Here is a 21,551-nt window from a genome sequence, read left to right as displayed (position 1 = left end):
TGGCACACTGCAGCACAACCTCCTTTGTCTCTGACTCTGAGGATATTCTGTTTCAAAGCAGTTCTTAACTTTTCTTCTAGATCAGGGCTTGCCATTTGTCCCGACACAATAACTAAAAACATATTCTCTACCGCTTTATCCTACAAATAGAGGGCAATGAAGAAATTATATAAAAAAGGATTTAATTCTGAGATCTAATTTTGACTGCATGTGCATAGCATGTGTGTGTACATGTATATGCATGTGTGTGTGTCTGTGTCTGTCTGTGTGTGTGTATGTGTGTGTGTGTGAGAGAGAGAGAGAGAGAGAGAGAGAGAGAGAGAGAAAGAGTTCTTGCAGTAGTATTGAAGTAACTGTATATGACAGGAGGCAAAGACTGTCCATTTAAAGTGTATGGTGTCTTTACATTTGAGAGACACGTTTATGACATTCAGAAAAGTCACTGCCATTTTATTGGCTCACCCATGACATTGCTGATCACATTCACTTCCATCAACAGACCAACAAAAGGGTCAACTGACCCGTCAGTCCTCCGCTCACTGCAGAACAAAGACAAGCACATTCCAGGACTCTATGCTACCAACCTGGTCAGAGCTGTTTAATGACCTTCCTCCACTGAGTCCCCATGTGGCCACAGCACCGAAGGAAGGCTGGGCCTCCTCAGAGGTGACACCCTCTTTGCACTTCAGCGCTCGCCTTGGTGACTCTGGCTTCAGTAGCCCTCAGAGAGCAGGATGCTTCTCCCTTCTCCAGACACCAGAGGAAGGTTTTAGCTTCAGCTGCAGTTTTTACCTCTGGGTCGCATTACGGTGAAATCCAAGCCTTTATTTCCTTGGGGGAAGAGGCAGAAGATACAGGGTGCCAGGGGAGGGAGGTGACCCTCCGAGGCAATTCCTGCTGGCTCCAGATGGCTAATACTCATCTCCGTTATGCCTGCTAGCTGCTGCACCAGCATCAGCATCAGCAAAGAGAGCAAAGCAGGGGCTGGGCTGGAAGCTGTAATCCTGAGATGAGTGAGTTTTATTCCAGCAAAGCTCCCAGGTATAGGCTTAGAGCTCCATGGATAGTCTCCCCTAATCTTTGGGAATTTTTATTAGTAAAAGACTGATGGATGATCATATATACAGACTGATCTATGGGAGGAATCACATAAAGGACCTATTTTAATTAAAAAAAAAGAAAACACAATCAGGAAATAGCATAAGTAAAAGCACTCACTATATAAGCCTGATGAGCTGAATTCAAATCCTCAGAAGGCACCAAACCCAAAGGCACCTATAACAACAGCATGCACCTGGAACAGCCGCATGTACCTGTAATGCTAGCATGCACCTGTAATGGCAGCATACACCTGTAATGCTATCATGCACCTGTAATGCTAGCATGCACCTGAAACAGTAGCATGCACCTGGAATGCTAGCATGCACCTGGAATGAGCATGAACCTGGGATGCTAGCATGCAACTGGAATGGCAGCATGCACCTGGAATGCTGGCATGCACCTGGGATGCTAGCATGCACCTGGAATGAGCATGAACCTGGGATGCTAGCATGCAACTGGAATGTCAGCATGCACCTGGGATGCTAGCATGCACCTGGGATGCTAGCATGCACCTGGAATGGCAGCATGCACCTGGAATGTCAGCATGCACCTAGAATGCTAGCATGCACCTGAAACAGTAGCATGCACCTAGAATGCTAGTATGCACCTGGGATGCTAGCATGCACCTGGAATGGCAGCATGCACCTGGAATGCTAGCATGCACCTAGAATGCTAGCATGCACCTGGAATGCTAGCATGCACCTGGAATGCTAGCATGCACCTGGGATGCTAGCATGCACCTGGAATGGCAGCATGCACCTGGAATGCTAGCATGCACCTGAAACAGTAGCATGCACCTGGAATGCTAGCATGCACCTAGAATGCTAGCATGCACCTGAAACAGTAGCATGCACTTGGAATGCTAGCATGCACCTGGGATGCTAGCATGCACCTGGGATGCTAGCATGCACCTGGAATGCTAGCATGCACCTGGAATGCTAGCATGCACCTGAAACAGTAACATGCACCTGGAATGGCAGCATGCACCTGGAATGCTAGCATACACCTGGAATGCTAGCATGCACCTGGGATGCTAGCATGCACCTGGAATGGCAGCATGCACCTGGAATGCTAGCATGCACCCAGAATGCTAGTATGCACCTGAAACAGTAGCATGCACCTGGAATGTCAGCATGCACCTGGAATGCTAGCATGCACCTGGGATGCTAGCATGCACCTGGAATGGCAGCATGCACCTGGAATGCTAACATGAACCTAGAATGCTAGCATGCACCTGAAACAGTAGCATGCACCTGTAATGGCAGCATGCACCTGGAATGCTAGCATGCACCTGTAATGGCAGCATGCACCTGGAATGCTAGCATGCACCTGGAATGCTAGCATGCACCTGGAATGCTAGCATACACCTGGAATGCTAGCATGCACCTGAAACAGTAGCATTCACCTGGAATGCTAGCATGCACCTGGAATGCTAACATGCACCTAGAATTCTAGCATGCACCTGAAACAGTAGCATGCACCTGGAATGCTAGTATGCACCTGGAATGCTAGCATGCACCTGGAATGCTAGCATGCACCTAGAATTCTAGCATGCACCTGAAACAGTAGCATGCACCTGGAATGCTAGCATGCACCCGGAATGGCAGCATGCACCTGGAATGGCAGCATGCACCTGGAACGGCGGCATTCCCCTACCAGTGATGGCAGGCAGGCTAGCTGGCCAGGCTAACACATTGGTGAGGAGACTCTGTTCAAAGGAGTTAGAGAGATCAGGAGTAAAGTCAGAGGTTGTCCTCTAAGCTCTATTTGTGTACCATGGCAGGCACAGGTCTACAGCCACATACAATTACACACACACACACACACACACACACACACACACACACACACACACCACTCTTGCACACACACAGATACACACACTGAAACTGATCTAAAATATCACGTTATGTCCACATCCATGTGACACAGTAAAAACTGGAAAGACTTATAAACTTCACTGCTGGGAGAGTGTAGTGGAGTTGGCACATCTTATGGTACAGTGGCCATCACCAGAGACATTACAAATGTCATACTATTCATAAAGCAGGAAGAAAATCCCATGTAGCCAGCCCCAAGAGGAGGTTCTAGTAGTGGACCTGTGGTTTTCTCTTAGGAATAAACCTGTAGAATAACGTATCACAAACAAAAAAGCTACAACTGCTACTTCCTACAGAGCTCCTCTGCCAGCCAGTGAAGCGCCAGCCAGCCAGGGGTGATGGCAACATCAGGGAAGTAGACCCTTGGAACTTTCCTGTAGGACAGGGGCTTGGCTGATGTCACTGAATATAGTCCCCACAGCCTTGTTCTGAGGGAGAAGTCCTGGCTGCCACATACAAATGAGGGAGGCCAGGAGGCCAGTTAAGAGTTCACAGAAATCTACAGGATCAGGGCGAGAAGAGAACCCGTGCTTTCTGACTAGAGAGCATAGGGTGTCCATGTCTGCTTTACAATATAGGACCTCCTGGGACTTCCAAATGAGACGCTGTGAGTCATAAAGTGAATCAAGTATATACAGCACTGTGCACACAGAGCACTGTGCACACAGAGCACTGTGCATATAGAGTATTGTACACATTTATGTAAAGCATGAGGGTGGTTAATTTAAATATTCTCATCATCTGTCTATCTGTCTGTCTGTCTGTCTGTCTATCTATCATCCATCCATCCATCCATTTATTTGTGTGTGTGTACACATATACATGCCTTTGTGTCTATGTGGAACACAACTTTTAGGAGCTGCCTCTCTCTTTCCATCACACGAGTCCCTTGGATCTAACTCAGGTCATCAGGTTTGATGGGAAGTGCCCTTACCTGGCCACCTTCCCCAGTCCTGGGATGGTCGATCTTGAAGGACTGAGGGGGTAGATAGGTGTTCTTGGAGTTTCAATGAGGGGCTTCTACAGAGGAGTCACTAAGGGGCTGGGAAGATGCCCTTGAGGCTAGGAGCCTTAGGGATGCTCAGTGTCTCACTGCTTCCTGTCAGCCATGCTGTGAGCTAGTCTGCCCTTCTGCTCTCCCGTCACCATGGGCCAAAGCCTATGAAACCACGAGCAAAGTAAACATTTCTCTTTTAGGTTGTGCTTGTCAGGCATTCTGTCACAGCAATGAGAGAGCTAAGAGATGCATCACAGGAAAAGATGCACCATCCTACCATCTTCTCTTCCTCCTCCCCCTCCTCCTCTCCCTCCTCCCCCTCCCCTCCCCCCCCTTCCCCTCTCTTCTCTCCCATGTCTTCCTTCTCCTTCTTCCTCTTACTCTCTCATTTGTAAATATGAACTAATGGGTATCAAAAATGAGAATGGTTCAGCAGGTGACGTTTGTTATTTCTCAGTTCTGCTGGATTCTCTGGGAAACGTCCCCAACACCCACGCAAGGCCGTGCATCTCATTCCCACCTACCACAAGGTGACCAGGGCTGGGGTGGCTCAGGAAGCTGGCGTTGCCCAGCTCTGCACAGCGCAGCTAATATTTGGACCCTGGCCATCAGAGCACAACCTTCTGTCCTCTAGGCTACGCATTCCCAGCCAAACATTAGATTCTTATTCAACGTAAACTAAGTCATGGTGTGCATGGTAAGAGCGTGGTAACTGAGGTGGGTGATCCTGTCTCCCTGGATGGAAAAGCCAAAGCAGAAATGGAAGCAGTCATCCTTCAGCTCCTGCAGTGGCAAGAGGCAGAGAGAGACAGTGAGATGCAGGCCTGATGATGACTTCTCTCCTAAATTTAGATCCTTCTCCAAAAACTCACTGACCCACGACTCCATCACTCTATGGACACTTAATACCTCCTATGTGCTGACCTGGTGCCTGCTGAGACAGCTTAAGTCAATGCAGTAGTTTCCCCTGGAGTTTACTTTTAAACATGTGCAGCAGAAACCATGCCCTCTGCACAATTAGGGATGTTTGAAGGACTTAGGATGGTAAACAAGCAGGAGCTGATTTATAAAAGAATGAACCTTTGGTCTGAGAGAGAAAACCCAGAGAAAAGACAATACCTTTAACTCCATACCCACAGCACAATAGAAAATATTCCAATATGAAGATATAAAAGCTAAAAACCAATAATTCCCAGTCTGATCTTTGAGGTGGTTATGATTATAAATGCCAGGACATTGGAACATCCTTTTTCATCACAGTTCTGTTTGCTTAGAACCATCTCCAAGGGAACAATCCACATATTTAAAATCTCTATGCAAGACTGATGGTGTGGTTCTGTGGTGTGGCATGCTTAGCATGTGTGAGGCCATGGGTTTAATGCCTAGCCTTTAAAAATGAACTAAATAAAAGTGGGCTGGGGAGATGGCTCAGTGGGTAAGCACGTGTGCTCTTTAAGCAGAAGGATTTGAGTTCTAATTGCCAGCACCCACTGAAAAAAAATCCAGGCATGTGGCTGATGAGATGGCTCAGTGGTGCAGAGCACTGGCTGTTCTTCCAGAGGATCTGAGTTCAATTCTCACCACCCACATGGCAGCACAAGAAGTTATAACTCTAGTTCCAGGGTATCTGTCACCCTCTTCTGGCTTCCATGGCTACCAGGCATACATGTGGTACACAAACATTAAAATAAAATAAAATAAAATGATGCCCAATGTGGCTGTGAGTGCCTATAACCCAGCACTGGGTAGGGTAGAGATAGTCGGATCCCGAGAGCCCAGGGCCAGCTAGCCCAGCTGAAGCAGCAAGCGTCTGGCTTAGAGAGACCCTGTCACAGGGCAGTAAGGGGTAGATGCTGCATGTTCCTCTTCATGGTGCACATGTGTGTGTGCACGTACACACACAGAGAGATACACACACACAGACACAACCCCCCACAGACACACAGACACCCCCCCCACAGACAGACACACAGACACACCCACAGACACACCCCACAGACACACCCACACCCACAAACACACAGACACCCACACACCCACAGAAAAATATACACAGACACACACCCACAGACACACACCCACAGACACACACATACCCACCCCCACTCCCACACATATACACCCCCCACACACACACAAAAGCTGTCTGCATGAAGATACTCGTTTCCGCGTGTTCTGATGCTTGTGACAACTGAAATACGTGAATGTGGACCATCCCACCACATAGCACACAGGGAGCAGACAAGGCAACTGTTTCTCAAGGAGGGCATTCTTTGTTATTGTTGTTATTGTTGAAAGCCATGTGTAGACTTTATTAACATACAGTGCATATCAGGTAGAACCAGAATCTTATTTACATCACTGTAATTTCTACTTACTGTCATGTAAATGAAACACATTTGGATGTGTTTTAGCCAATAGACTAATAATTTTCTCCATTTTAACATGGTACAACATGTATATATTCTATATTTTTCACATTTTTGTTAAATACAAACACTTTTCATTGGATATTCTCTTTATTTACATTTCAAATGTTATCCCCTTTTCTCTGTTTCTCCCACTCCCAGAAACCCCCTATCCCATCCTTTCTCCACCCACTTCTATGAGGGTGTTCCTTCACCCACTACTAAGAAATGTTTACTGATAGGAGCCTGATATAGCTTTCTCCTAAGAGGCCCTGCCAGAGCCTTGCAAATACAGAGGTGGATGCTCGCAGCCAACCATTGGACCAAGCACAGGGTCCCCAATGGAGGAGTTAGAGAAAGGACTGAAGGAGCTGAAGGGGTTTTCAACTTCATAGGAAGAACAATAGTATCAACCAATCAGTACCCCTAGAACTCCCAGGGACTAAGCCACCAACCAAGGAGTACACATGGCTCCAGCCACATATGTAGCAGAGGACAGCCTTGTCAGGCATCAATGGGAGGAGAGGTCCTTGGTCCTATGAAGGCTCAATAGATGCCCCAGTGCCAGGGAATCGAGGGTAGGGAGGTGGGCATTCTTGCGTGAATGTATCTCAGGTCATCTCTGTAAAACTCTCTTCTTGAATTTCCAGTTATTTCTCTGTTATGACTAAAACATCAATGTTTATCAAAGTATGCTTTTCTAGTGAACACAGTCAGCTTCCTAACAGAAGCCGACTTCTTCATTATAGAGATAGGCCCAAAGGAAGGAAGGGAAAAAATAAAAACCCAAACAAATGGGAACACATAAGACAAGACACTAGGAGCTTCCAGTGCCCTTTACTGAGAAGTGTGCTAAGTAAAACATGGAGTAACAGAATTGTAATTAAGGTTCCAGAATGGGGTGCAAGCTCTAGGTTTGCATCTTACAGCTGCCCAGGGCTTGGCAAGCATTCAGGGTCTTTGAATCTCCCTCTTTAGTAGAAAGAAACCTATGAACGATTGGGCCACACATTCCACATAAGCCAACAAAAAGAACAGATGTGTGCACAAAGGGTCCCAAGCCCCTTCTTCCCACTCTGGTCCCTAGGAGACAGTGGTGTGTAATTTCATTTCCTCAATGGACCCCAGTGTCCTTCCTTCCCTCCCCACCCTTTCCCTGCTGGATAACATTCTCCTCCGCTCAGAACCCTCCACAGATGGGGATCCCTAAATGAGCAATCATGGACTTTCCCTGTGAGCTTCCTTCTCCTTCCCCTGTCTACGGGAGTCTGACCTGACCCAGATCCTGCCCCTTGGGAGGCTGTCTGTCCAGCGCTTCCCTCAGACCAGGCCCCACTGATTCGCTGCTGCAGGTGTATAGCAATTTGTCCGCCACACAACAGGCATCCACAAACACTTCCTCAGTACTCTCTGTGTGCCAGGAGGGTGGTCAGCTGGCTGTGGCATCGGTTCTCAACCTGTGGGTCATGACCCTGTTTGGAAGTCAAATAACCCTCTCACAGGGGTTGCCTAAGATCATCGGAAAACACAGATATTTACACCACAATTCATAACAGTAGCAAAATTACATTTATGAAGTAGCCACAAAAATAATTTTATGGTTGGGGGGGTTACCACAACATGAAAAACTGTATTAAAGGGTCACAGAATTGAGGGTTGAGAACCACTGAACTATATAGTCCTGTCCCACTGCACTTGATGTGACGTGGCCTAGGGACGAAGGATCCTCCCAGTGAAGGGCAAGAGTGATCTACTCAGGGCCTTTCTGGAATTTTCTTTCCAAGAATAGCTTCACTGCCTCCTATGCCCCCATTTCCCCTCTGTTCCCCAAAGCAGGCTGTTTTAGAATTATGTTCACAGGACACATGTCAGATCAAAAATTACACAACTTCCAGGTAATATTCTGGGGCTTTCCAGTTCACACGAGGATCTGAAACTTAATCATACACGTAGGAATGAATACACAGCTGGAGACACAAAGTGCTCCAAGGAGACCCCGAGAGAGCTCCAGAGAGGGGCAGAAGAGTGGGATCGCCACCTGCACACACCCATGGCTCCCACCCCTGCCCCTGTCATCAGCACCCTTCTTGGGGTCCCTGGCATGCTTCTATGACCTCTTTCCTTCAGTGACTAGAGGTGGAACCTGGCCAGTTCAGAGGCTCTGTGGTCAGGGTCAAGAGCATGAAGGTGTGGGCAGTGTTTAGCACCTGCCTGACCCTTGCTGGGCTCTGGAGAGAGACAATGCCGTTGTCATTACTCAAAAATGAAGTTAGAAACCTTAAGTCAGATAATTTCTAAAGAAACTATGAAGTGTGAGGTTCTTATTCTCCAGCCGCCCTGGACCAGGCAATGTCAGTGCAACGGGTAAGTTGGTGGCTGTTGGGGCTTAGCTTGGAGTCATGTGTGAGTCAGGCTAAAAGGTCAACAAACAGGTCCCGCCTAGCACACGACAGTGCGGAGGAGCAGAGGTGAAGGTGGATTAAGCTCCCTTAGTGTTCACTCCAGGCAGGTCGGCATGAGCTATGCACAGACAGGCATGGCCTGGCCTGCTGCTGAAGCTCACTAAACATCCAAGGTAGCTGGGTGTGATCCCTGCACCTAGGAGGCCAAGACAGAAAGACTGTGACTTCACAGCTGCTAAGATGTAGCCCTGCCCCCACCCATGGGAAAAAAGTCCCTGTCTAGGGAAAACAACAACCACTTCCCCAAACATTTAGCATGTAGAAACAAAACACCCCGACTGCTTACATTGACAGCACTGTTCTCTTAAAATGCTGCTTAAGATTACCACAGAAAATCAACACCAGGAAGGAAGAGAAAGGAACTACAGAATGGTAAAAAAAATGTAAACCTTTTTTATAATATGTGTGTGTGTGTGTGTGTGTATGTGTGTGTGTCTGCACATCTGCATAAATACACAAATGTGTATACATATATACACATATATATACACACACATGTGTAGACGTGTGTGTGTGTGTGTATGTGTGTGTGTGTGTGTGTGTGTGTGTGTGTGTAGCCAGAAGGGAGCAGTTGATCCTCAGAAGCAGGAGTCACACATAGTTGTGAGCTACCTGATGGGTGCTGGGAACAGAACCAGGTCCCTTGGAAGAGGCGCATGTGCTCCCAATTTACTCAGCCACTTTTCCAGTCCCAGAGTAAATCTTCACCATCCACAGTTACTTTCAATCTGAATGGATTGTCGTTTCCAATCAAAAGGCAGAGAAAGTCCCAAGTAGGAAAAAATAGAAAATGCTTTGCTGCCCACAGGGGACACACACAGACTGAAAATGAAAGGACAAACGTATTTCTTGGGAACAGGGACTAAGAAGAGACTTTCACTATAAGAAAGGAGGCAGAGAGCTTGTAAGAGCCAGAGGGGGTGGAGGACCCCAGCAGAGCACTGCCCTCAGAATCAAGGCTCATCCGAGCTCACTGAGACTGAATCAGGGAGCGCAGGGCTGGCACGGGTCGGCACCAGGTCCTCTGATAAGTTTGGTATGGCTTCCAGTTTGGTACTTTTATGGGATCCCTGAGTGTGTGAACAAGGGTCTCTGCTCTCTGCTCTTGGGTCCTTTCTTTTCCTCCTCCATGTCCAACTTGGATATGAAAGTTTTTCTCCATCTTATTATTATTTATTTTGTCATGTTTGGTTGTTATCTCATGGAAGCCGGCTCTTCTCTAATGAGGTGGAGAGAGGGGGGGTTCTGGGTATAAAGGGGTATGGGGGAGGCATGAAGGGAGGGGGAACTGTAATCAGGATAGATCATATGAGAAAAGAGCCTACCTTCAATAAAGTGGGGGGAAATAAAGAAGTGTATTTATATTAGACAAAACACAATGTTAGTAAAAATGTGTCCTAAGAAATGAAGGTCATTATACAATAATCAAATGGTCAGTTTATTAGAGGACTTAATAATTATATGCCACTATACACATACACATATACACACACATATATACATACAGAGACAAGCACATATGCATGTGTCTGACATCACAAGTACTAACTGAAGAGAAAAATAACTAACAATGTAACAACAGTTGCCATCTTTGCTACCTAGTTTCTACTATGAATGGTTCAGACAAAAAAATCAAAAAAGAAACCATAGACTTGAACAACAGCTGACTGAATGGAGCAAATAGGTACATGCAGAGCTGTCCACCTGGCAAGAGGGTCCAGATTCTCCTCAGGGAGAGCAGACATTATCCAGAACAAAGCATATGATAGGCTGAAAAGAAAGCTTAATGCACCCAGGAAGACTGGAATCATACCAAGTATTGCAACACAGCTCAGTGGCAGGAGCACATACTACTCAGGCAGGAGACCTGAGTTTGGTTCCCAGTACCCATGTTGGGTGGCCCACAACTGCCTGTGTCTCCAAAGGCCCTGGCCTCCACAGGCCCCAGATTCATGTGCACATACCTGTGTGCACACACATGCATACTTAACAACAATAAAAATAAATCTTAGAAATAAACAAGAATGAATTATGTGTGAATAAGAGGTATAAACAGGCAGAGGGACACTGTGAGAGTCACAACAACGACAACAACAACAACAACAACAACACCCCCAGAGAAAATCCTATGACTAGATATCTGCAGAAGTGAATTTTATCAAGGTGGAAGAATTGGTGACAATACTTCCAAAATGGTCTCAAATATTGAAGGGAATGGAAAATTTTCAAAATCATTTTATGATACTGGCCTACTGAGATCATATAAGGACACTGTAAGAAAAAAATTTCCAGGAGCTCAATGTTCAGTGGCCTTGGGACTGGCACTGCCCTCAACCTCTGTCAGAGAATGGAGGCTAATGCTGAGACTCATGGTTGGTCAAAGCTCTGAGAACAAGTAATGAGTGGTCAGCCTTAAATGAGACACTCATCGCTCCCCTTCCAAGGCTCAGGGAGGATGGGGACTGGGTTAGAAAGAACGTAAGAATTGGGTGGTTGGGAAGAGGGCGTTGAACGTCACCCTGTAGGCATGACATGGTCATGGTACTCAGAACTCAAGAAACTGTGATTGCCTCCACAGGGTCTGCGGAATTCCGAGGCCTAAAACATTTGGTCACAGATGAGGCAGGAGCTCACAGGTCACCTTCTCAGGGGAGCAAAGGCCAGAAGCTGGCTGTTAAAAGAGGAACTCTTTGTTTCTCATGATGTTGTCACAGGTGAGTTACTCAAAGTTCAGCGAATAGCTTCTATCCTGTGGGGTGGGCCTGGTTAAGCCCAGTGGGTCACAAAGTAACAACGCAAACAAGGGATGGAAGTGGGTTGGAATCTGGTGAGAGGAGGGGAGCTAAGGGAATGGGAAGAGGCTAAGAGAGAGAGAGAGTAACAGATGACAAGAATATTATATACATTTATATATAAGAAGTATATAATTATATACATATAAATTGTCAAAGAATAAATTAATAAAAGGGGGAAATTATAGGTCAATAAAGAGGATGAATATAGGTGCCAACATCCTCAGCCAAATACTTGTAAACTAAGTTCAACAGCACATTGAAAAGATCACATGCCATGACCAAGTGAGGCTGAGGTTTATCCTCGGGTTCAAGGGTGACTCAACATATGCCAAACAATAACTGTGACACACGTTAACAGATCATCTCGGTGGACGCATCTAAACCATCGATAGTCAACATAGTTTCATGACAAAAACTGTCAACAAGCGAGGTATGGAAGAAAAGAACCTCTGCACAATAAAGACCCCATGTGGTAGGGCCACAGTTTCCATCACGGCGAGCCATTAAAGCTAATAAAAGATCCAGCTGTTAAAGGACACAAGATCAACATATAATCCCCTGCACTTCTACACAATAACATGGAAGATCAGAAAAGTAATTCAAGAAACACTATCATTTACAAAAACTACAGAAATACTCAGGAATAAATTTAACTAAGAAGTTGTATGACAAAACATGTTATGGAGAGACATAAAACAAAAATCTATTCACCCCAGAGAGGGATCCCATGACAGACTGAAGAATGGATACTACCAAAGTCCAACTTTATGAACCAATGAGTTTTATTGGGTTTACTTACAGGAATATGGGTGAAAGATTACTTATATGAGGAGAAACGGCTCAAAAACAGCTGCATCACCAAAGCCCTCGCCAGCATGAGTGACAGCTTACAAATTCTGGGAACCTGGAGCACACTGCATAGCCTTTAGGTACCTCAATGATTTGGAGAGTGTCCTCCCCAGGTGCCTCAGTTGGTCTAAACCTCTTCCAAGTAATTCATCTGGTTTCTGCTTCTTCCAGGCCTCTGGTCTGGTCTCAGGGTCTTTGCAGCTCAGTTTCCTTCTATCTAAGGGAGACTCTCAGCCTTTTATTATTTATTCTGAAAGGGAGGGGCCTAGTGAATCTGGTCAGTTTCAGGGACTTCCTGAAGATATTTTGAGTTGTGTACTTAACTGCTTAAGGATTTTCCTGCAGGATGAATTGTTTCAATCACAGAGGGAACTGTCATATAACACAAGGAATCAAAAGACCTGCTGAAAACTTGATGAGAGAAATCAAAAACACAAACAAATGGGATGGCATACCATATTCTTAGAGTGGATGAACTAATACTGTAAAAATTTCTAGACTATTCAAAATGTCTTTCAGATTCAGTGCAACTTCTATTAAAATCCAGCAGTATTTGATACAGTAATAGAAAGCAAACCAAACAAAACAAAACAGCAGCAACAACCAAACTTCCTAAAACAAACTGGAACCACAACTGCCTCCACCACCAAAGAGCTAGAGCAGTCTTGTTGAAAGACAAAACTGAAAGTATCATACACACTGGTTACAAACTACACCATAAAGCTGCAGTAATCAAAACAGTATGTTTCCATCATTCACATAGACAGATGGGTGAAACCAAGCAGAGAGCCCAGAAGAAAATCCACACATATACAATCAACTAATCTCTGACAAAGCATCTGGTGTACACAGAGACAGAAGGATACCTCCTTTAAGAAAATGTATTGGAAAACTGAAGATCTAATTATAAAGAGAGTGAGGATGGGTCTTTATGCTAAACGATGTCCCATATTCAATTTGGCACAGATTAAAGACTTAAGTGTTAGATGTGAAACTACCAAAAGAGGCCTGGGGAAAAGCTCCTTGGCACAAGACACAGTAGAAGTAATGTGCAAGTGACGAGCATCAGTGCAGCCATCCCTGTGCTTCTGTCTGTCTGATCTTGTTGGAGGAAGTGTGTCTTCCTTACAGGTGGACCATGAGGTGCCAACGTTAGACCCGGTTCTGTGTTTCTGGACCAGGATGTGATTCTCAGCTATTTCTCCAATACCATGCCTGCCTGATGCCATGTTCTCTGCCACAATACTTCCTGCCAGGATGATAGTGAGAGACACCATTTCCTAATGGTTCCTGAACCTTCTAAGCAAATCTATAAACTGGTGGCCACATGGTTAAACCATAAACAATAGGAGACCTTTCACATTCAAAGTACAATACAACTATTAGTTATAAAATTGTATTAGTCACTATTAGTTGAAAAATTTAAGGAAAGGGAAATAAAATTGCACCCTCACTATGTTAGATAGTAAATTTCCTCACCTTATCAGATATCTGTAAAACCTGGGAACATACTATATTCATGGAATGATTGGCATTTTTCTTCATAGAATGACACACAAAGGTTCCCAAATGTTTATTGATTCTCTCTGTCTCTGTCTTTCTTTCTCTCTCTTTCATATGAATGTATGTATGTATGTATGTATGTATGTATGTCTACAAACTTAAAGTAACTCCTCACTCCTGATTTCCTTTCATGTAAAGATAACAATGCCCTCTCCGCATTGTTTTGCAAGTGTTTTTTCCAGAGGAAGAAAGATTATGTGTAGAAAGTGGTTTGTTCTGGAAGTTTTCACAGAGAAAGGTCCTGAATCTAATCAGTTCTAACTACAGAGTCCTTAGTTTCCTCTATCATGATGCCCGGGTTTTGTGTCATGCTTTGAGAAAAAGGCGTCACTTCAAAACCATTTTAATTTAGTAACTTTCCTAGACTTTAGTTAGCTTAATTTACACCTATTTATTTCATTCCTCCGAGATTGACTTCTGTGCAGAATCGAGGAAACAATATGGTATCCTATTCCACTACCAAACAAACCCAGCAAAGCAAAAATAGTGTCCGTCCTGATGCACTTCAGAGCTGGTCCTCTGGTTCCTGTCTTTCCCTGGTCCTCTGGTTCCTGTCTTTCCCTGGTCCTCTGGTTCCTGTCTTTCTCTGGTCCTCTGGTTCCTGTCTTTCTCTGGTCCTCTGGTTCCTGTATTTCCCTGGTCCTTCCTTTCTAGATTCCAACCCTGTGGGACATGAAACCATGCCAGGAAGTCTGGTAAAGTAGAGCAGGTGGAGACCGGGAGACTCACTCAGTGGGCACACACCTGAGGCTTAGGTGACTCCCAGCTCCCTGCCAGACTCCTGACTTGGAACATATTCCATGCTTCTCATATAAAAGAGACATGACCACAGGTCATATAGGCTCAAGACAGAGGTCTCCATGCTAATGAGATACCTAGAGGTCCGGAAGGTATGGCCAATAAGCTTCCCTTCCCAGACATTCCTCCCTGCAAAAGGTATTTAATCTCAGGCCCACCCTGAGAAGTAGGGTATGGTTTTACATTTCTACTTTCTGCTAAGACCATAAATGTCTTAGAACCATGGACTGCCTCTTCATTGGAACCTACCTTGAGGAGCCATGGAGAAGGCCTTTGCCTAAAGCGCCACTGTCTAATCTAACGTAGAAGGGCTCTCTGCACTCCCAACCACTCCCCCTCCCTGCCCCAGGCTAGACCCAGCCAGTGGGCCCCCACTCCCTTCTCAGCTCTTCTGAGGCTCCCAGAGGCATCTGCATGTCCAAGAGCCTGAGGGCCAGGCACCCAGGTCTTGTTGCAGTCTGGTGGACCCCCAATCGGCTCTGGCTGTCTTGTATCTTAGACTGTGCTTCCCTTCCTCCAGAGCGGGGCCTCAGTGCCTCCCTACAGTCCAGCACCCACCCAGGGCAGCATGGGACAAGCACAGTCAAACTCCCCAAGAGGCCTCCCCAAGTAGCCATGCCCTATGGTGGGAGCAGAGGTGGGCCCACAACCCTACACAACCCGCTTCATGGTGTCATTGTAGCAAACTACATGGGTTCTGACCTCTTCACCCCAACTCTTCACCGTTTGAATTTTTCTGGCTATTTATTCCCATGGCTTTTTTTTTTTTCTAAATCAAATTTAGTATATTTTTTCATGCTCCACAAAGAAGGTCTGTTTGTATTTTAATTGCTCTTGCCCTGAATTGCAACAGTTTGTAGGGAACTTGACAATATTAAGAGCATAAAGACAATGCTTGTGTGCGTTTGTTCAACTTTTGGACAAAGACAAAATGAGACACAGATGCGAAGATGAGTCTTTCACAACCCCAAACTCATTATTCAGTATAAGTTTTGATACGTATAATAAGGAATTTGTTTTTAAAAGTGAATTAACTGTATCAAGTCAAAGGAATATGATTTGAAAAGGGATCAATGATATTAAGTCATCCTAAGTATGATAATATTTGATTAATTTAAATAGATTTTATGTCCAGAGTTTAAAGCTTCCTTTGGTAGGCCTTTGATTTATTTATTTTAATTTTATATTTGGAAATCTGTTTAGTAAGGTGGGTTTTTAAAAATCAGACCTCTTTGTTTCTTTTCTATTAGCTAACAGACATTGAACATTTCCGTTTCAGTTTCTGTGCTCTCCTGGAGCATCTACGTGTTAACAAGATGCAGGGTCTTCAGGAGGGGCGCTTCCAAGCTCATAAGAAAAGGTCAAAGGGCTTCTTGAATTGATGGGCAAAGGGTATGAAGGCAGGACTCCAGGAGGGTATATAATCCACTCTTCCACTGCCAAGCTGTGCCCTGCCTGACTCATCACAAAGAAAAGTGCACACAGAACAGATGCTGGGTTCTGGGCACGGCTTAATGATGGGTACACACTTGCTCTACTATGCTCACGGTCCTCCACTGAGATAAGTTTTCACACAGCAAATTTGGGGAAAAAACCCAAGTTTGGGAACAAACACTGTTGTCTGGCCTGCGGGAAATCAGTAAGACCAAATACTGTTGAAGTTGGAAGGCAGCAGGGCATACGTTCTTGGAGGCAACGTCTGGGCAATCTGTCTGATTTTGAGAAGCAGACACCCTTTGTCACAACAGTTTGGAATTTGCTGTATATATGGACTCACTAACATCTGAATAGAAAGCTAGAATTATTTCTTATAGTAAATGTTAGGACTAGCTCAATGTCTACTGACAAAAGATTGCCTATATAAAACGTGGTCCATCTATTCTATAGAATACTCTACAGTTGTCAAAGAGAATATCAAATATATAAATATATGAAAGAAACAGGTGACATCCAGACAAGCGAATACTATATTCTGTATAAAAGAAGAGAAATAAGAGGGAAAAGAAGAAGAGAATCTACATTTGTTTTATTTGTTTGCCTAAAAATAAATTCTGGAAGAAGGAAAACTAAGAATTAAAGGCTTATCCCTAAGATATTGGAACCGTGTAATCATACTACATATTCAACAAGTAAGTTTTGAAGCATTGTCAGGCATTGCCTCGTGGTGCTTTGGTCAGTGATGGCCGGCGTTGACAATGGTGGACCATGTTGCTCGCGTGTCTGTGGTGATGCGGGTGTGGATGAATCTCCTGCACAGCACAGCGCTGCATCATTTTTGGTGACGGGAAAGATGAGCTGCTGCTTCATCTACCTACAGCGCTGTCCGGTACGTCCTTACAGTGACTCACAGCTACACAAACCTGTGCAGACAATTTGCTTTATCAGCAGCTTTATCACAGCCATTTGTTGTGTCTCTTGGTTATATTGTTTTCCTTCTTCATTAATCTTATGCTATTTAGTGTGGCTCTAGGAGCAACAAACTATACCATAAATGTGAGTGTGCACACACATACACACACACACATACACACACATACATATGTGTGTCTGTAGGTGTGGGATATATATAAACATGCATTTCAATTTATCTAGACAAAATATAACTCTCTCTCTCTCTCTCTCTCTCTATATATATATATATATATATATGCTTTCTCTATACATGTACATGCTCTCTCTCTATATGCATGCTTTCTCTAAATCTCTTATATATATATATGTATATATATCTTATATATGTATATATATAAATCTCTTATATATGTATATATAAGTATGTATGTGTGTATGTGTGTATATATATATACTCCCTCTATGTATGTATGTATGTATGTATGTATGTACGCATGTATGTATGTATACATGGAGAGAGATACCATCAATCTATATATGTATTCAGCCACAGCATGTGTGTATGTCTGTGTGGTCTATGTTCACACAGGAACAAGATTGTCTAGCAGGCATTTCTCAGATGTGTGGCAGCCCTGAGGAAACCCAGACTGTGTTGCCAAGGAAAAACGTGAGGTCACGTGCTCTTTCTTCTCTCCCTATCTTCAGAGATCCACACCCTCAGTTCAAACAACAAAAACTGAGTCCAGCTGACTTTCACCAACAGGAATTTGGTCATCTACTTTCCTGCGCCAAAAGCAAGGATGCGGCACAGGCCAAGATCAGGGTTTTAGGGTGTGGCTGCCTGAGATGGACCAACCCTGGCCTGTGGTTGTCATAGCAGTTTTTTTTTCCAGGACAGACTTACTTCCTTAGAGTAAATGCTGGGGGGATGACAGTAATGTGCATGCTGTCTGTCTATTTGTCTGTCTGTCTCTTTGTCTCTGTCTCTGTCTCTATGTGTCTGTTTCTCACTGTGTCTCTATCTCTCTGTGTCTCTGTCTTTCTATATCTCTCTCTGTATCTTTCTGTCTCTCTATATAACCCTGATTCTATGTATCTGTGCCTCTTTCTCTATCTTTCTGTATGTCTCTGTATGTCTCTGTCTTTCTGTCTCCCTTTTTCTTTCTGTGTGTCTCTATTTGTCTCTTTGTCTCTCTTTCTCTGTCTCTCTCTGTGTCTCACCGTTTCTTTTTCCCTCTCTGTCTCATCTGTCTCTCCTTCTCTCTCTCTCTCTTTTTCTCTCTCTCATTATTAAACTGAAGCATACTCCAAGATTCCTTTGTAACCACAAATATCCCAAGAATGCCCCAGCTCTGCTCTCAAGGCCCTAAGCCTGCACCCCTGACTCATAGCCTCCCTTCTGCTAGATCTTTCTATGACTTGCATCCAGGGTGAACAGCCCGAGGCTGCTCATTTGAGACAACATCCCTTGCAAACAAATGAGGGCAAAAAGGGCCAAGGAAGGAGAAAAATGTTGCTTCTTTCTCACCAGGAATTTGTTTAAGGAATAAAAAACAAATGAGGGAAAGGAACCTTGCCTTAGGTCCAATTTAGAAAACGAAACTTCAGATAGCTTGTTTTGCCATCTTCTTAAAGCCAACACATATTTAATTAAATTTGTAAAAATTATTATGGCAGGTAACAAAGATAGGAAGTTGTTATTTTTCAGAGATTTTAGGAGACGAGAGAATGCACGCTCTATTTTATAAGGTGGTAAGCTTCAAATGAAAAAGATTAGTGTCATCAACCTCCTTGAGTATTAGTGTTATCTTGGATAGATGAGGTGGTTCATGCCCTTAATTACCGCATGCAGGAAGCCAGAGGCAGGCAGATCGCTGTGAGTTGCCAGCCTGCTCTACAGAGTGAATTCTAGGACAGCCAGGGTTACATAAGACACCCTGTCTCAAAAATGAATGAATAAATGAATGAACGAATGAATGAATGAATGAATGAATGAATGAATACCAAAGCAAAAGAATTAACATTATCCTACAACCTGAGTTCAATCCCCAGGACCCATAGGGCAGAAGTTGACAACTGACTTGAGCAAGTTGTCATCTTACCTCCAAATATGCTACGGTGCATGTACCCATGTACATACACAGAATAATAAATTTGATTGAAAAGATTTAAACAAAATTATCCAAAATTGCCACGACATCGTATTAGTGTAAAAAGAGGATGGGTTAGTCCAGCCTGTGCCAGGCAGTGGGGGCAAACAGATCTGTCCCATTTGTACTAGAGAAACAGAGTGGGAAGAAAGATTTACACATCTGACAGATGCCCCTGCTCAGGAGACGTGCTCTGGGGGTGCCTCACAGGGAGTCTGCTGTAGTCTCCTTGCCTCCTTCCTGCAGGCTGTTGGGACTGATGGTGGATGCACAGAAATCTCAAACACAAAGATTGAAACCCAACCAGTTTGCCACAACACTTGAGGAAGACCAAAGATGAACCAAACCATTCGAGAAGTTGGTATTAAGTTCAGTATATATTCTCACTGGAAGCCAGGCACATGTGACCCATAGCGCAGGTACAGACCTTGGGCCTGAGTTCACGTGGAGGTATGAACAGCTGGTGGTGACAGTGTCTGTGTGGGGAAGGGTCTGACTGGAGCTCAGAGTGTGAGTTTCTCAGTAGATCCTGTTGTTACTGCTCCAGATAGGGTGGGAGAAGCGAAAGCCACTCACCGAAATGAGGGAGATCTGGGGCTCTCCTGGTAAAAGATGTTGTCAGCAAATGTCACTTCATCCCCAAGGGGGCAGGCTGAGTCAGCACTTGAACTTCCCCATGTAGTGTCTCAGGGTCCATCTCTACCCAGAACCACTGTTAGAAAAACCAACCATCCATCCATCCAACCAACCAACCAACCAACCAACCAACCAACCAACCAACAAAACACCCCAGGCAATGAAAACCAGAGAAGCTAGACAGTGGAGAAGCAGGTGAGGTGCAGAGCGGAAGTGACCTCTGTGATCTGGAAGGTCAAGTGGAAGGTGCAGCTGCAGACATGGAAGCAGAGACAAGCAGGACAGAGACATGGAGGGTAGAGTTGCCCCATCCCCATATGCCTCAAGGTGAGTCCAGGATTGCCCTTCTACACCAATATCTGCAGGACGCAACCTGTTTTATAAAATCATGTAGCATGTGCACGTGGCCCAAGCTCAAGCATCCACAGATTCCCGATGACACTCAGCACTATGCAAGCATAAGCATACTGTTCTAAGATAAGAATGATGTCTGAAGAGCTGGAGAGATGGCTCAGCGGTTAAGAGCACTGACTGCTCTTCCAAAGGTCCTGAGTTCAAATCCCAGCAACCACATGGTGGCTCACAACCATTCGTAATGAGGTCTGATGCCGTCTTCTGGAGTATCTGAAGATAGCTACAGTATAGTCACATATAATAAATAAATAAACCTTAAAAAAAAAAGAATGAGGTCTGAAAATGGTCCACGCAGAGGTCATTCTTTTTTTTTTTTTTTTTTGAGGTCATTCTTTACACATATATTTTTGGTCCTCAGTTGAATGCACAGGTAGAGGTCATGGATCAGAAAGGAGTGGACTCCTTTTTATCAAAATAAATCTATAATAAAAAATTGTAAAAGTGGGGATGGAGGGAAGGATCAGTGATAATGAGTTCTAGCTGCTCTTACGGAGGATCTGGGTTCAGTTCCAAGCTCTCGTATGGCTAATTGCCACTGTCTATACCTCCGGGCCCAGGGTATCTGATGCTCTCCTCTGTCCTCTCGGGGGACATCAGGCTTGCACGTGGCATGTAGACATACACGCAGACAAGACACTTATATGCATAAAAATAAATAATAAATTCTCAAAAAATCAAATTAAAAAATTAAGAAGTATCTAATCTAATCTAAGAATATAATTGAATCAGTAGGAGTAATTCTCAGAAATGGAAGGATACTAGGCAGGAAACTGGAAAAAGAAGTAGGAATTATAGAAAAAGAAAGAAGAATGTAAAATGTAAAGAAAAGAGAGAGATAAAAAGCCAAGTCAGTTCTTTTAAGGGAGTAATAAAATAAAATCTTAAGGAAAAACAGATCGACTAAAACTGAGACAAAGAAGCCAAGGGATTCTAGGGAAGAAGGGGGAAGCAAGGAGGGGGAGGGAGGGGTGCAAACTCGAGACACCGTGAGCAGCAGCTGGAACAAGACAGCATGCGCCAAAGAATAAAAAACAAATAAATAAAATCATGAGACCAGCCAAGAAAAATGGGACTTCTCAGAGAGACGCTGGCTTCCAGGTCCTGGATAGGGTAAGTATCCAACCTGGACTCGGGTGGCCTTGTCAA

General features: G+C 44.5%; 1 protein-coding gene and 1 non-coding gene across 2 annotated transcripts in view; one reads left to right on the top strand and one right to left on the bottom strand.

The window, feature by feature from the left end:
* Lrrk1 (leucine rich repeat kinase 1) overlaps positions 1 to 21,551 on the bottom strand; it is a 138,270-nt gene that overhangs the window by 99,088 nt on the left and 17,631 nt on the right.
* On the top strand, positions 15,746 to 15,867 carry LOC127676594 (small nucleolar RNA SNORA40). The gene has a single exon (XR_007976050.1). It is a non-coding gene; the product is annotated as a small nucleolar RNA SNORA40 (small nucleolar RNA).

The sequence above is a fragment of the Apodemus sylvaticus genome, chromosome 1, assembly GCF_947179515.1.
Source record: "Apodemus sylvaticus chromosome 1, mApoSyl1.1, whole genome shotgun sequence".
In the NCBI taxonomy this organism is placed as follows: domain Eukaryota; kingdom Metazoa; phylum Chordata; class Mammalia; order Rodentia; family Muridae; genus Apodemus; species Apodemus sylvaticus.
The sequence above is the reverse complement of the archived record's forward strand: the minus strand, read 5'-3'. Positions and strand labels throughout refer to the sequence as shown.